This window comes from Grampus griseus (assembly GCF_964374135.1).
Source record: "Grampus griseus genome assembly, chromosome: 3".
NCBI lineage: Eukaryota > Metazoa > Chordata > Mammalia > Artiodactyla > Delphinidae > Grampus > Grampus griseus.
The window spans coordinates 98,275,422-98,291,939 of NC_139019.1; positions in this window are offsets into that span (position 1 = coordinate 98,275,422).

Below are 16,518 nucleotides of genomic sequence, written 5' to 3' on the forward strand. Positions count from 1 at the left end.
CTAATAGCTGAGTATCAGCACTCTAATCCAGGACCAGAGCATTATCAATTTGTGAAAAATGTCCAGCTTTAACCACTGAGATTATATTTGTGACGGGGGCTCTCTTTGGACTCTTACTGTACCATTTTGTAAAGTAGCTTAATACCATTCAAGAATTAGCTTCCTACTTCATGGCTAGGTAGTATTTACCATAGCAACAAGATATGTTTATATGAATGAGTAGTTTTTATTCCATAGCACGTTAATAAATGCTTAATTAACCAACCAGTAGCTTTACTGGGTGTATCCTTCTTGAGGTTAGTGCTACTATAGTTAATTATGATAATAGATTTTGAAAATTTCAATTTATTCATTATTTATTTATGCAAATTGGTGGTCAGTCTTTTTGTCAGCATATGATGATTAGGGTAGGAGACATTGGGATTCTGAAGATTGCTGAGTAGAAGTATTACAAAGTTTTGGTCAATCTAAAATCATGTTCTACAACTTAGAAAGCATAGCTGAGTTGGACTCAAAAGGGTTTGAATCTTAGTTATCCACACATTTTGTATATCTTGGGAGAGTGAATTAAACTTACTAATTCTCAATTTACTTATGTGTAAAATAGGAGTAAAAATGTCTGTTCTGTTTTTCTCCATCGTATTTTTATATGGCAAAGTGTAGTTTTGTTCATTTGTGTTTTGGTTGAGAAAGTCTGGCACCTACTTCTTTCCCTTCCTTAAAGGCAAAGAATTAGAAGACAAGAAGAGTGTGTCAAAGACTTTTGAGAAGGCAAATGAGGTGAGAACTGAACAGATTTTATTTTTTATAACAGGTTTTATTACTTGGGAGCCTGGTGGCCACTGGGTCCTTCATAATGTAGAGGACAGTGGTAACTCCAGTGGTAGGGTTAAATGGTGCGCTGAAAGAGAATTGAGAAATTGGAGACAATAAGCATAGAAAACTCTTTTGAGAAGTTTGACAGTGTACAGAAGGGGTAATTAGAAAGGTGAATGGACAAGAAACATAATTCTAGGGAGAGTGGTTTACACTGTGATTGTAATTATTGTTCTGGTCACAGTTGTTTTTATGACAAAAAGCCAGAATATCTTTAATATTCTGATAAGAATGATGAACATGGGCAGAAAGTTTCAAGATCTAGGAGTAATCACCAGCATTTGATTTCTGAGAAGGCATAAACTGTAATAGAACATGTGTGGAGAAACTGGTTATTATTGAGAATGAAAGAGGAGAAGTTGAACTAAGCTTATAGATATGGTAGCCTTTTAAGTAATTTCATATAAGAACTTTTATTTTCTTTCTGAGTTAGAAGACAGGCCCCCGCTAAGAGTCTGGGGTTGAGGAAGCAAAAGAGGTGAGGTTGGAAGTATGAGGAGAATGAGGAAGATTGAAAAGTAGCTAATAAAAACTGTGGTTATATGAGACACAGGAAACTGGAATAGTCAGTTTAGTTAATTTTCATGATAATAATCCTTGATATGTGTTTAGCACTTTATTTTTCAATAAATATTTTCACATGCATCATCTCATGTACAAAATTACCAGCTTTTTAATTTTTTGCCAGCTTTTTTGAGGTATAATTGAGAAATAGAATTGCACATGTATATTTAAGATGTTCAACACGTTGATTCTGTATACATTGTGAAATGATTACTGCGATCAAGGTAATTAACACATCATCATCTCACATAGTTACAATTATTTTTCTTTTTGTGGGGAGAACACTTAAGATTTACTTTTTAGTGCATTTCAAGTAGATAATACAGTATTATTAACCATAATCCCCATGCTGTACATTAGATCCCAGAACTTAGGCATCTCTTTTTCCCCACTTCCCCTGCCCACCCAGTCCCTGGCAATCACCAACTGATTCTGTTTCTTTGAACTGACTTTTTAAGATTCCACATATAAGTGATATTAGTATTTGTTTTACTCTGTCTGGCTTATTTCCCTTAGTAGTGCTTTCTAGGTTCATCCATGTTGTTGCCAATAGCAAGATTTCCTTTTTATTTATAGTTGAACAATAATCCACTACATATATACTACATTTTCTTTATCCATTCATCAGTCGACAGACACACAGACAGACTATAGGTTATTTCCATATCTTGAGTGTAGTAAATAATGCTGCAATAAGCATGGGGTACAGATAGCCCTTTCAGATGCTTTTTTTGTTTCCTTTGGATATATACACAGAAATGGAATTTCTGGACCTTTTTTTAAAAAAATTCATTTATATTTATTTTTGGCTGGGTTGGGTCTTCGTTGCTATGCACAGACTTTCTCTAATTGTGGCGAGTGGGAGCTACTTTTTGTTTTGGCGCGAGGGCTTCTCATTGTGGTGGCTTCTCTTGTTGCGGAGCATGGGCTCTAGGCGCACGGGCTTCAGTGGTTGTGGCACACAGGCTCAGTAATTGTGGCTCACGGGCTCTAGAGCACAGGCTCAGTAGTTGTGGCACATTGGCTTAGTTGCTCCACGGCATGTGGGATCCTCCCAGACCAGGGCTCGAACCCGTGTCCCCTGCATTGGCAGGCGGATTCTTAACCACTGCACCACGAGGGAAGTCCGAGTTTCTGGATCTTATTGTAGTTCTATTTTTAATTTTTTGAGGAACTTCCATACTGTTCTCTGTAGTGGCTGTACTAGTTTACAGTCACACCAACAGTGCACAAAGCATTCCTTTTTCTCTACATCCTCGCCAACACTTTTTACCTCCTGTCTTTTCAATAATAGCCATCCTAACAGATGTGAGGTGATAACTCACTGTATTTTTGATTTACATTTCCCTGATGACTAGCAATGTTGAGTACCTTTTCAGCTACCTGTTACACATTTGTATATCTTCTGTGGAAAATTGTCTATTCAGGTCCTTTGCCCATTTTTAAACAGGTAATTTGCTTTTTTGATATTGAGTTGTATGAATTCCTTATATATTTTGGATATTTAACCCTTTATCAGATACAGAGTTTACAAATATTTTCTTGCATTTCCTAGGTTGCTTTTTCATTTTGTTGAATGTTTTATCTGCTGTGCAGAAGATTTTTAGTCTGATGTAGTCCCACTTGTTTATTTTTGCTTTTGTTGTGCTTTTGTTGTCACATCAAAAAAATTCATTATGAAGACCAATGTCAAGGAACTTTTCCCCTATGGTTTCTTCTAGGAGTTTTAAGTTTTCATGTCTTACATTAAGTCTTTAATTCATTTTGAATTAATTTTTGTGAGTAGTGTTAGATAGGGATTTTTTTTCTTCTGCATGCAAATATCCAGTTTTCCCAGCACCATTTTTTTTTTTTTTGCGGTACGTGGGCCTCTCACTGTTGTGGCCTCTCCCGTTGCAGAGCACAGGCTCCGGACGCGCAGGCCCAGCGGCCATGGCTCACGGGCCCAGCTGCTCCGCGGCATGTGGAATCCTCCCGGACTGGGGTATGAACCCGTGTCCCCTGCATCGGCAGGCGGACCCTCAACCACTGCACCACCAGGGAAGCCCCTGTCTACATATTTTTATGCCAGTACCATGCTTTTTTTTTTTTTGAGTGACTATAATTCCTTAATAAGTTTATTTCCTGTTCCCAAGGAAATTTGTAATTAATTCACCTTGAAAATTCTTCCCGTTATGCTTTTCTGATACATGGAACTGTTAGTTTTGTAATACAATTTGAAATCAGGAAATGTGATGTCTCCAGCTTTTTTCTTCTTTCTCAGGATTGCTTTGGCTCTCAGGGTCTTTTGCAGTTCCATATGAATTTTAGGATTGTTTTTCTATTTCTGTAAAAAATGCCATTAGAATTTTGATGGGGATTGCATTGAATCTGAATAGCATTTGAGAAGGATGGGCATTTTAACAATACTAAATCTTGAATCCATGAACTCAGGATCTTTCTATTTATTTGTGATTTCTTCATTTGCTTTCATCGATGCTTATAGTTTTCAGTATATAGATCTTCTACCTCCTTGATTTTTATTTCCAAGTACTTTATTGTTTTTGATGCTATCTACCTGTGAGTATTGGCTTGTGATATATGACTTTTTTTAGTGTTGATGTAAATTCCTTCTGTACTCAATTTGCTGAGAGTCTTTAGCATGAAAGGATGTTGAATATTGTCAAATGCTTTTTTTCCATCCATTGAGATGAACATTTGATTTTTATCCTTCATTCTGTTAATGTGGCATATCACATTTATTGATTAGCATATGTTGAACCATCCTTGCATCCCACAGGTAAATATCACTTGATAATGGTGTATCATCTTTTAAAGTAATTTATACAGATTTTATATCTTATTCATTTCTTTGAAGTATAGTTGATTTACAATATTATGTAAGTTTCATGTGTATTCCATAGTGATTCACAATTTTGAAAGGTTATACTCCACTTATAGTTATTACAAAATATTGGCTATATTCTCTGTGCTGTATAATATACCCTTGTAGCTTATTTATTTTATACATAGTAATTTATACCTCTTGATCCCCTACCCCATGTTGCCCCTTCCCCCTTCACTCTCCCACTGGTAACCATTAGTTTGTTCTCTATATCTGAGGTTTGGACAATTATCATATGCATTTTTTAGATGAGAAACAGAATCAACAGAGAAGTTATATGTCTAAGTTCACATAACACAGTGAACAAAATGAATACATTCCTTGCCATTTTTTTAAGAGTAAAATTGTAATTTATCATTTGCTTCAATGCCAGGTCATGATACTGTGGGTACTATTCATTTTTGTAGCCTCCTTGTTTTTAAAATTTTTCCTCTCCTTTAAACATTGGTGATTTTAATGAGCCTTTCTTTAGACCCTTTCCAACTCCATAAGCCTTCAACTCCTTAGTTTTCTAAACCAAAGTAATTAACTAGGAATTTCTTAAACATTGACATTTATTACGTACCAGGTACTGGGCTAAGCCCTGAGCATAATAGAATAATATAAAAAAAATCAAAACGTAGAACCCAAAAGACAGTTACATATTTGATCTCAAGGCACACTCAAGGGCAACAGATTATACAGCAGTGTGAATACCTGGAGACAGAGATTATTGGGAACCCTCTAGAAGCTGCCTGCCATAGTTACCTTAGTTATAAGACCTTTGAATGATTTCACCTCTGTGTTAGTTTCCTGGGCTGCTACAACAAATTGTCATAAATTGAGTGACTTCAAAAAACAGAAATTTATTCACTCACAGTTCTGGAGACCAGAAGTCCAAAATCACAGGGTCGGCAGTGTTGCTGCCTTCTGAAGGCTCTGAGGGAAAATCTATTCATGCCTCTTTCCTAGCTTCCGGTGGCTTCTGGAGATCCTTGGCATTCCTTGGCTTGTAGATGCATCGTTCCATCTCTGGCTCCATTCTTACATCATTTTCTCTTCCATATGTCTGTTTTCTCCTCTTCTGTTTTACAAGGACATGTGTCATTGGAATTAGGGCCAACTCTGTTAATCTTTGATGATCACATCTTGAAGATCTTTTTCATAATTAAATCTGCAAAGACCCTTTTTCCAAATGAGATCACATTCACAGGTTCCAGGTGCACATATCTTTTGGAGGCCCACCATTGAATGTACTACATTATTTTATCATGCCATAATTCTTTTTGTTCTCTACGCTTCTGCCAAACTGGGCTTCTTCTCTCTATTCCTCAGAGTCCAAACTTCTTTTTACTTCAGAGCATTCCCATGTACTGTACATTCTATATCACTTGTATCCTTTGTCAGGCTATCTTTTATTCATCTTTGCCATCTCAGCTTAAAGGTCATTTCCTCAAGGCAGCTTTCTCTGACTATCCTTAAACTATATCCCCCAAGTTAGGCTAGAGCTTCATGTAACACATTTTCACAACATCATATACTTTTCCTTCATAGGACTTAATACAATTAAAATTGAGTATTACTGCAAAATAGTTATTATGAGATTTTGCATCCGTTGATGAGTTTAATGACCACAGAGTACCCTTGGTCACTAGTGTCTACCACATTACCTAGTAGAAAGAGCATAATAACTATTTGTTAAATTTGATGTTAAAATAGGCTGTGTAATGAGTGGGTGGGTAATATTTATGAAAGATTTGGGGTCGAGATGGGTATTTGTGTATTCCTATATGGCTCAGTTCAGCTGAGTGCAGTTGTCCGTGGTCATCTAATATTTATCACAAATGAGTTTGTGCATAATCAAATGCAAAATTTGTGTTTTGCTCAAATAGTTCTCTAATACATCAATCATTTGGAACAAGTTTGCATTTCAAAGTAAGCATATGGCAGAACAAACTGTATAATTTTAACATATGGTTACTGATGCTTGACTTCAATGGATAATATTGGGGAGCTACCAAGTCTATATGATGGCAAACAAATTTCTTAGTTAATAGCACCAAACATCTAGATCCTGAAAGTAATATTATTTTTAAAAAGCTTTAAATTGAAGAGTAATATGTTGTCATTAGAAAGGAAGGAAAAAAGAATGGCTCAGAGAAGAGCTGATAGGCGTGAAGGTGGTGGGGGATTGTTAGCAAAAGCTTTTTACATGACTCAACTTGGAGTCTGAGAAACTAAAGAAAAAGAGGTTCAAAATGAATAACTTAAATACAGTAGATTGGCAAAATTAAGAGAACTGATGCTATCAAGTGTTGCCAAGAAGATAATGCAACTGGAACTCTTGCATACTACCAAATGGAATATGAATAGGCCTAAGCGTTTTGGAGAAAAATTTAGCATTGTCTCACACAACCAAAGATGTGTACATCCTATGGTCCAATAACTCTTCTCCTAGGGTACATTCACTGAAGAAAATCTGGGCCATGTGAACACATTGCAAGTTTTTCTTATAGATTAATTTTCCTAGTCTCTGGAAGAATTTATAAATTATTGAAATTATTTGTTCATTGATTGAATATATAAGTATGACAACCGTTCATTGAATATACACTATTATTTAGTCTGACATTTTTATGAAAATATTTTAATTATTGATCACATTTCTTTAATTGTTATGGGTGTAGTCAAGATATTTATTTCTTCTTGAATCATTTTTGGTAAGAGATATTTTTCTAGAAATTCGTTCACTTAAGTTTTCAATATAGCCCCCTTAGATGATCCTGGCTTAGTTGGATAGACTACACCTCAGCTCCCGGCTTTATAGGGGCCAAAGGCTTAGTTTCCCATCCTGATATAGCACTTGCCTCAAGGTTACATGGTTGCTTACCATCCAAGTTTTAGTGAACTTTTCCATTGTGGATCTTTAATTTTATTGGTTTTCTTTTTTGGTTTTGCTTTGGGGAAATTTTTCTTTTTCCTGCAATCTCATTTGTTCAACATTGTATTAAAAAGTATCTTAGGTAAAACCTAAAAAAAAATCCAGATATATCTGTAATACAGCAGCAAGGCCTTAAAAAACTCAGACCAAAGAAAATGATATTGATCTCATCCTTTTTCCCCCCAAGATTTCAGTTCCAAATATTGTATATATTGGGCAGCTAGAACTTTCCTGAATGATGTTTTATTTTGCAAAATGACACTCTGTGGTGCCTCCGTAGCTCATTCAAAATGGTGACCATTGGTCTTGAGACATTAGTCTCTCAGCCTGTCTACAAAGGTTATAGTATTCACTCTGAACCATTCAGCAGCTTTGAGAAAATACCAGGCTTGATTTCATAATAGGTTCTTCATCTCCCAGACCTTTTAATAGTCAAATTATCATCAAGATTGCACAGTTGAAATGTTCACCTGCTGTGTTTTGCATGTATATTCTTCTTCACTGTATGACTATTTTATCTTCTAGCTTACATCATAATTCTTTAATGAATTTTCAAAATCTTAGTGTCTGTACCACATTATGATAATAGAGAATATTAACACTGGAAGGAATATTGGCGATAATTATGCCTAGTTTTTATTTTATAGCTTATTAAGAAACTTCGGTCCTCAGAAATCAAATGATTGGTCGAAAATTAGAGCTGTGATGTAAACCTGAGACTCTAGTTCTAGCCCATTTATTTTGCCACAGCACCACAAGATTCATGTTTCTGAGCATCAGTTTCCATTTTATAACTAGAGATGTAAATTTTAAAAGTTAAAAAAAATAGGCTGACTATGGGTAAACCTGGATATAGTCTGAAAAGTCTTTGTGAATCAGTCTATAGATTCACCTGACTTAAATTATTTTTCATTTGTTTCATCAACTGAGTACTTCCACACTTGTGGTTAATTGTATCTTTCCTCCACAAATAACTTGAGACTCCATTTTAATTTCATCTTGAAAAGTTCCAGAATCACAAATGATACTGAATTTTATTGCCTGACTATTGGTTACTTACTTAATGATTATTATGCTCTTAGAGATTTACCCATCATAATTTTAGTCTGTATGTGTTTATTAATTTGTATTATATCCTATCATTCAAATATCAGAAAGGGAAAAAATGAATAGTCTATTTCCCACCATATATACCCTGAAAAATGTATTTGGGAATATTTTTTTATATCGATACAAAAGAGCTTTCTTCTTTTTTTTTTACAGCTGTATTTATTCGTGTGGATGTAGCGTCATATATATGTGTGTGTGTGTGTGTGTGTGTGTGTGTATATATATAATTAGAGGCGTTATGAATACTCTGTACAAATATTTTCAACTATTTTGCATATAGGTAAATATGTGTATATGATAAATTTCTAGAAGTTGAAAGTCTGGGTCAAAATACATTTTACAGTTTTGATATATAATGCTCAATTACCTTACGTTAAGGTTGTTCTATTTGTACCAATTTATACTTTTAACAGCAATGGGAAAATTGTGTCTGTGTTGAACACAAAAAGGCAGATGGTTAGATGGCAAGACCAAGTCATCTGAAATAACATTTACCGGGGCTACAGGTATTCAGTTGCCCATCAAAATCTGGGATTCTGATACAGGCATGCTGCCATGAGGTTTTTAAGCAGTGTAAGTGAAGAAGTGCCAGTCCTTTTTTTTTTTTTTTTTTTTTTTTTTTTTTGCAGTACGCGGGCCTCGTACTGCTGTGGCCTCTCCTGCCGCGGAGCACAGGCTCCAGACGCGCAGGCTCAGCGGCCACGGCCCACGGGCCCAGCCGCTCCGCGGCATGTGGGACCCTCCCAGACTGGGGCACGAACCTGCGTCCCCCGCACCAGCAGGCGGACTCCCAACCACTGCACCACCAGGGAAGCCCTGTGCCAGTCCTTAAACAGCCACGTTCAAGGCCTTGGGTCCAAGTCCTGTGTGACAGCAGCAGTATGATGTGCCAGAGCTTATCCTCCATGCCTTTTTTGCTACCTCATTATTTATCAACTGGAGCCCTTCTGCTTGCATTATTAGATGTTTGGGGTTTGAAACTCGTGGTTGCAGCTCTAACAGCACCTTTGTCCTGAAGTTGCCACCTCAGCTTTACTAGTATGGCTTGCCTCAAGAATTTGACAAGGGTTGGTTTCCATGGATTCTTACAGAAGGCCAGCCTACAGGAAACTGGCTGAGCCATGTTAACCCTTACCTCTTGGTCTCTCTCCTCAGAGCCTCACCCACACTCTGTTGGCTGTGGTACTCAAAAATGCTGAGGCTTGTCCCTCTCCATTTTCATTCATCTTCTGACTACCGAAAGCAGGACATCAATGCCCTAGATATGGCCTAGAAGACTGGCCCTCTGACTATCCACCTGAGCCTTCTCTAGTGAGTAATTTGGATATCAATTTGAATAATTCAAGAACAAAGTCAATTTTATAATGGTAGAGGCTTGCTTCTCCAAGATTAGGATTTCCACACTCAGAATCCCAAGGCACATTTTCTTTCGACTTCACTTTGCACCAAGTAGGCTAATAGAAGAATCAACATCTATTATCAATTATTCTTTTGTTTTGTAAGCAATTATACGGAATCAGTGGAATTGGTGTCTTGTCAATATCTGACGGGGAGTAGTATAGAGGCAGCTCAAGGATGAACAGAAGGCAAAATCCAAATGAGTATGAGTCATGGTTCAAGACCCTCCAAATTGTATCAAGGTTTGAAGGAAGCCTATCTGATATAGTGGGGTTTTTCCCCCTTCATTAAGTGGGACAAAAATGAGAAATTAGATAAATAATTGAATTTTATGAAGAAAAAGTAATAATTAAAAGACATTTCTTTGTTATTTCCCTCGTTCCAACCTTATGTTTAGAGGTTTCTGCAAGATGCAGAGACTGAAATCTTACTTCCTCATAGGATATTTGTTGAAGTCCTGAATCTCTGGACACATCCTGTACCACTGGAGGAAGAAATGTCAGGAGATTGCAGGATGGCATAACCACATCTACCTTAACTCCCACGTTCCCCAAGGAGGGAAGGTTGGGTTCCCCATGATCCTAAACCAGGCAAACGAAGGAGGTACAAGCATTTGCTTTTTGGATACCTCAGGAAGTTGACCTGTTGTGTGAAGGATCTGCCTTAGTGCGACGCCAAGAGAATATTTACAGGTAGCAGGAAAGAATCAGCTCTGTCTTAGAAGTCTGTAATTAAGCGACTGAGGAAGAGGTGTCAATGGAGTCCTTGAAGACAATCCACTGTACACCAGAAAAGAACTGAAACACGTGCCGTCCAGGTCAAGAGAGACAGAAGATAGCGTAGGACCCATTGGCATGTGGCTGCGGGGTGATCTTGATAATATCTTTATACACAAAATATCAGAGCTTTAACCATGTACTGTGTATCACAGACCACAGAAAGTAGAGTCCAATACATTTTGCAACCAGTAAACTAGGCTTGTATAAACATTGTGATTAAAACAGTTGCTCTACATAGATGACACTGTTTCAAAGTTAAATAATGTTAAATAATTCTTGTTCTGAATTTAACTTTGGAGCATTTGTTGACTAAAAGCTACTTCCATTTAGTTGAGGAGTGACATTATGTACACTGCTTTCATTTTATAACAAAGCTACGAGTTAAAAAAATTCTTAATATATTTTGAAAAGCAGGAAATGAGATAAAACGTGTTTATTACTTTGTGTATGGGCTTCTGGTTTATATGTTTATTTCTTAAAATTTAGGTTACAGAAGGCTGAGTTCCTATTTTAGTATAGAAATAAAAATGTTCTGAGATCTATGAAGGCAAGATCTTTAGATTTGTAAGTAAGTGTTTTGACTGGCATGACTATGAGGGCTTAAGTCAAGGAACAAGTCTAGAAAGAACCAGATTTCTCAGCACAGTTCTCATAAATGTTATGTTAACTTTGATTCCCACGACTGTTTCATAGTACTGTCTGTATGAAATTGTATACATTTGATAACAGGGTTCATATATATTCACATCATACAACTGGTTTCTTTCTCTTTGGTATAGAATACCCTGGGGAGTATTTGCTTAATTGATATAAAGGGTGAATGCTTTCCATGGAACTGTTTCTGGTTACCTTGTGACAATTTATAGAGCATTTCATGATCATTTAACTCTTACTCTTTTTTCCAACCTCTTTTAATAAGCAACATCTCACAATAACATGGGGATTTAACAATTTTAAAGACCTTTAAAATATTTAACTTGTTTTAATTTTCACAACTTTGTGAGTTAGGCCTTAGACTTCTCATTTTACATCTGAAGAAAGCTCAGAGATCTTAAGGGATTTGCCAAGAGCCACAGGGTAAATAAGTGGCAGAGGCTGAGTCAGGACTCTCTGAAAAATATATGTATCTTCGAAGATTCTTAATAGTGGCATTTAGTCTCTTACACGCTGGTGGTACCATATAATCTAAGGAGTTTTATGAACTTATACACAAAACAGAAATAGACCCCCGGGGAATAGGAAACAAACGTGATTTCCAAAGGGGAAAGGGGGGGCGAGAGAGATAAATTAGGAGTTTGGGATTAGCATATAAACACTACTATATATAAAATAAACAACAAGGACCTACTGTATAGCACAGGGAACTGTATTCAATATCTTGTAATAATCTAGACTGGAAAGGAATTTGAAAAAGTATATATATATACATATATGTATATATACGTGTGTCTGTGTGTATATATGTATCTATCTATACATACATATGTAACCGAATCACTTTGCTGTATACCTGAAATTAACACATTGTAAATCAACTATACTTCAATTAAAAAAAAAAAATGTTTTCTGTCCTTGAAGTGATTCTTTGGTTTCCCAGTGTTTGGAGGACTTTGACTTCAAGTTTTGGGTGCATATAGTTGGACTAAACTAGAAAAATCCTTGTAGAGTGTCCTGGGAGATTTTGTGGTGCTTTCCTAGAGATGATAGTGTCTGGGAGTCATTATCAGGTATAATTAACCTAGACAGCTTATGAAGAGGAAGTTAAAATTGTGCTGGAAGGAACTGATTCTGATTGATTACTTTAGGATTTTTTTAAATTTTAGATAATGAAACAACTGCCATTGTTGAATTTTAGTTTTGAAGTATCCACAGGGAATGATGATTTAAATGTTCATTTGAAGTATATTTGTTGTAAGATAGTACAATTAAAATATTCTAAAGGAATTGTCACCACCTGGAGTCTGCAGTATAGCATTTGTCTCTAAATAGTTAGACTTTTTTTTTTTTTTTTTCGGTACGCGGGCCTCTCACTGTTGTGGCGTCTCCCGTTGCGGAGCACAGGCTCCGGACGCGCAGGCTCAGCAGCCATGGCCCACGGGCCCAGCCACTCCGCGGCATGTGGGATCCTCCCAGACCGGGGCACGAACCCGTGTCCCCTGCATCGGCAGGTGGACTCTCAACCACTGCGCCACCAGGGAAGCCCTAAATAGTTAGACTTTTGTCACGAGCCTCTTGAAAAAGACAACCTCACTTAGGAAAGCTGAGCAGATAGCCTCAGAAGTCCTGAGTTCTGGCCACTCTTGTCCGTCTCTGAAAGCTTGCAGCTCATGGAGTCCTCTTCCCAAGCTGGAAGTAGAAGACCATCTTGCTGGAAATACCCAGTTGTCAGAACTTTTATTCCTTGTTCTTGACCTGTTCTGCAGACGTCTGGAAACTAAAAGTGATGTGTGTGTGTTGTTCTAACCATTCAAAAGCCCTTTTAAAGACGTGGAACTATGAAGTGTGTATGTTTTGAGATACCCATTTTTGGTGTGTGAATCACCTTGTAGAGGAGAAAAACCTCAGATTTAATGAACAAGATTCATGACTTTGTCCTTCTGAAAGAAAACCTAATTTAATAATGGTAAAGGTCCATACTGACCAGAGGCTGGTACCAAAGAGGATGCTTCCATCCTGGCCCCGAAATCTGAGCTGATCCTATGGCCACTCCAGCCTCACTGGCACAAGGAGGGTTGTGTGTGGTCTTCAGCCACTTGTCATAGAACAGTATCCCTCTATACAATTTTTAGAATAGAATAGCTAAGCCTAGTTCTCCCATGTGAAAATTAGAATTAAACAAGTTTCTTTTAATTTTGTTTGATAATCTATACTAAGACCTAAAGAAGAAAAATGTGAAAGGTGAGTTAGAGCTGCTCATCTACAAAGATTGTTGCAATATTATGAATAATGGTTATGGCTCACTTGTTTCAAAAATAAGATTTCTGTTCTCATGTCTTTTACGAGATTCAAGCAAGCTAACCTTAAGTAAGCTAAATATTTGATTCAGAAATGAACTCAGACATTTTTGTGGCCTTGTATGGGAAGATCTTATTCAGAACAAAGTTTTTAATAAAAGGTTCATAACTAAAGCAACAATGACTAAACCTTTGGAATGTGTTAAAGTCCCAGTTGCCCTAGTAAAACTCAATGGGGTTGGTGTAAAAGGGACAGAACAGTTTATCTTGAATAATTATACATCCATTTCAAAGAGAAGCATGGAAATGTTTTAGAAGTTCCAGTGAGTGTCTTTCACTTCCTTGAGGGTAATATCTGAAGAAACTGTGTTTACAGTACAAATGCATGCACACCTTTTATGCTTGCTCCCTTTCAGTGCTCTGTTGGGTTTTGCAATAAGAGAAGCTGTCACCTACCGGTGATTGAAAAAGTCTGCTTATGTGAGATGACATAGGAAGGAATGAAGTGGAATCTTGATACCATGGTGAAGAACCAGCTGGCTCTGTTTAGCTTTTCTTTTCTCTCAAGGTGACAATCAGCATGTTTAAAGGAGTAAGGAAAAATGTTAGATGGAAAATAATTCTTTCAAGGTTTTAGCTGCAACTAAAAATTGGTTTTGATTTGATTGTCGAAAGCTTAGTTCAATTTAAATAAACCTGATGATTTTTCTGCAAGTGGATGACTTAATTCTCTGTCATCAGGCAGGACCCACATTATTTTCTAATCCCCGTCCACTGGAAATAATTTAACTCTAGTCACCTGAAGATTATTTTAGCACTTTTAAGTGTACCAACTATGACAGTCCAAACTTCGCCATCTTGGAAGTAAACTTGATGACATTTGTTTGATTCAAATTATAAAACTAAGTGATTTACAAAATTTTTAAAACTCACTTTTATTATTTGACCTAAAATATACTGATTATTGATGGAAAAAACACAGTGTGTGTCTCTAATAATACATGTTAATTTTATTCATATCTTGGTTTATTGTATTATTTCCAGGTTGATGAAAATGAAACTATGATGATTCTTATGCCCGATTACTGACTGCCCAAAGGACAGCAAAGAGCCTGTAACTCATAGAAATGTATTTTCCCCTGTTTGTACTCAGAGATACCCAGCCAACAGCTTTGACTAAATTGACAACCGTTTCCTGGATGACTGTGATTGTGTGTTATTATGTGTGTGTGAGTACAGGCACATCTGTGATTTCAGGAATTCAACTGAGTCAATTTATAGTTTGGTATTATTGAGACAAGTTTCTTCCCGCTTCTTTTTCATTTGAGGAGCTTTAGAGTATCATTCTCCTTCGATAAGCTGGCTGAAGTCACAGGTGCACTTGTAGAATATTGGACAATAGAAATTGAGAGTGATTACATCTGAGATCTTAAACTAAAAGCCAAATGCGTTTATTTTCACAAAATATAAAACATTAATAAAGTCCTGTGAACTTATGAAATTATTTCATCTTCCATTTCTAAAGATATTCAATGCATGAAATGCTAGGTGGCTCCCTTTGTGCAGTTTACCATAGGATACTGCATGGAATGGAAACAGGTTGTTATCTGGAGAAATCGCTCACCATTTCTCATATCTGTTGGCTTTGGAAAAATTCAAAGAAAACCAGGAAGTTTCAGTGTAACATAAAGATTCAATCTTTCTGTAAAATGAACATCCAGGAAAGTACGTACAGTTATTTCTCTTGTTCAGCACATGCAGAAGTATTTAAGGAACCTATTAATTTTTGCTGCTGTGCAAGGAAGGGTGAAGTAGTATCTAACTGATAGTATCAGACATGTGACGGGCAGAGAAGATACTTATATTTTGCACATAAAAACTTATCTAATTTGATATTGAATCAAAGGATATAACAATTTCACTTCTCTGAGACCAACTTCCTCACATGCCTACCAAAGGAGTAGGATCAAGTTATGTCCATAGCGCCTTTCCAAAAATCAACCAGTCTCTACATGTTCAATTTCTTCTTTTTAAAAGTCTTCATTAAATTCCTAAATGGTAACAGTTCTAGAGAAATCCAGATTTTGATGTTTTAATGTTAGATTACTTATTTCCAGGGAAATGGATTTCTGCGTCACCTAAATCAAACATCTGCATTATGGAAACTTAACTTTTGTTGTATCTGTTAACATTTATAGTAGCATATTTTTGTCTTCTTTATTAGGAATTCGCTTTTGGTATGACTATACTGATGCCAAATTCTGCTTCCTGGAAGAGAAACAGTGTCAAAAGCTCTGAACGATTTGGGCATAATTAGTCTAAATCATATACTGGATAAGAGTTGTTAATTTGAATTCTCCCAGATACATATTTTATTTAAAATTAAATTAGGTGCTTAATAGGGCATTTGTATAAAAATATCCCAGGAAAAGTCAACCCATAAGTAGTGATGTCTCTGCATCTGTGTTTTGATACTTCAGAATGATGTTGCTGATGTATAGTTTGCCATCTCTTAGCCTAACATTACAGAGCAAAGTATGGAGGGGCAGTTTTGGGATAAAAGACAACAGGTTAAACAATGCAGATCTTCCTGTCTGGCAAGTTATTTAGCTTATTGGAGTCTCAGTTTCCTCACCTGTAAAGTGGGGATAGGACTGTACCTAACCTGGAGGGCTATAGCCAGGGTTAAATGAAGTAGTGAAGTTAAAACATTTGCACAGTGCCTGAAACAGAGGATATACTCATATAAATATTAATTATGGAAAAAATGATCATGACAAGGGACAGGAGATGAGGGGTGGCTGATGTGGTGTGGCCTCATGTGAGTAGAGTCAGAGTTACTATGGCTGTTGAAATAATTCAGTAGATGATGTTTGGCTTCAGAGCACTTCTTTCCATTTGGTGTTTGACTATAAAGAGGGTTGGGATTTTTAAAAATGTATTCATTCATTCAACCAATGTTTAAATTTCTTGTGTGTGATAGACACTGAGGCTAGTCCTAATAAGTCCAATCTCTACCTTTATGGAGCCAGG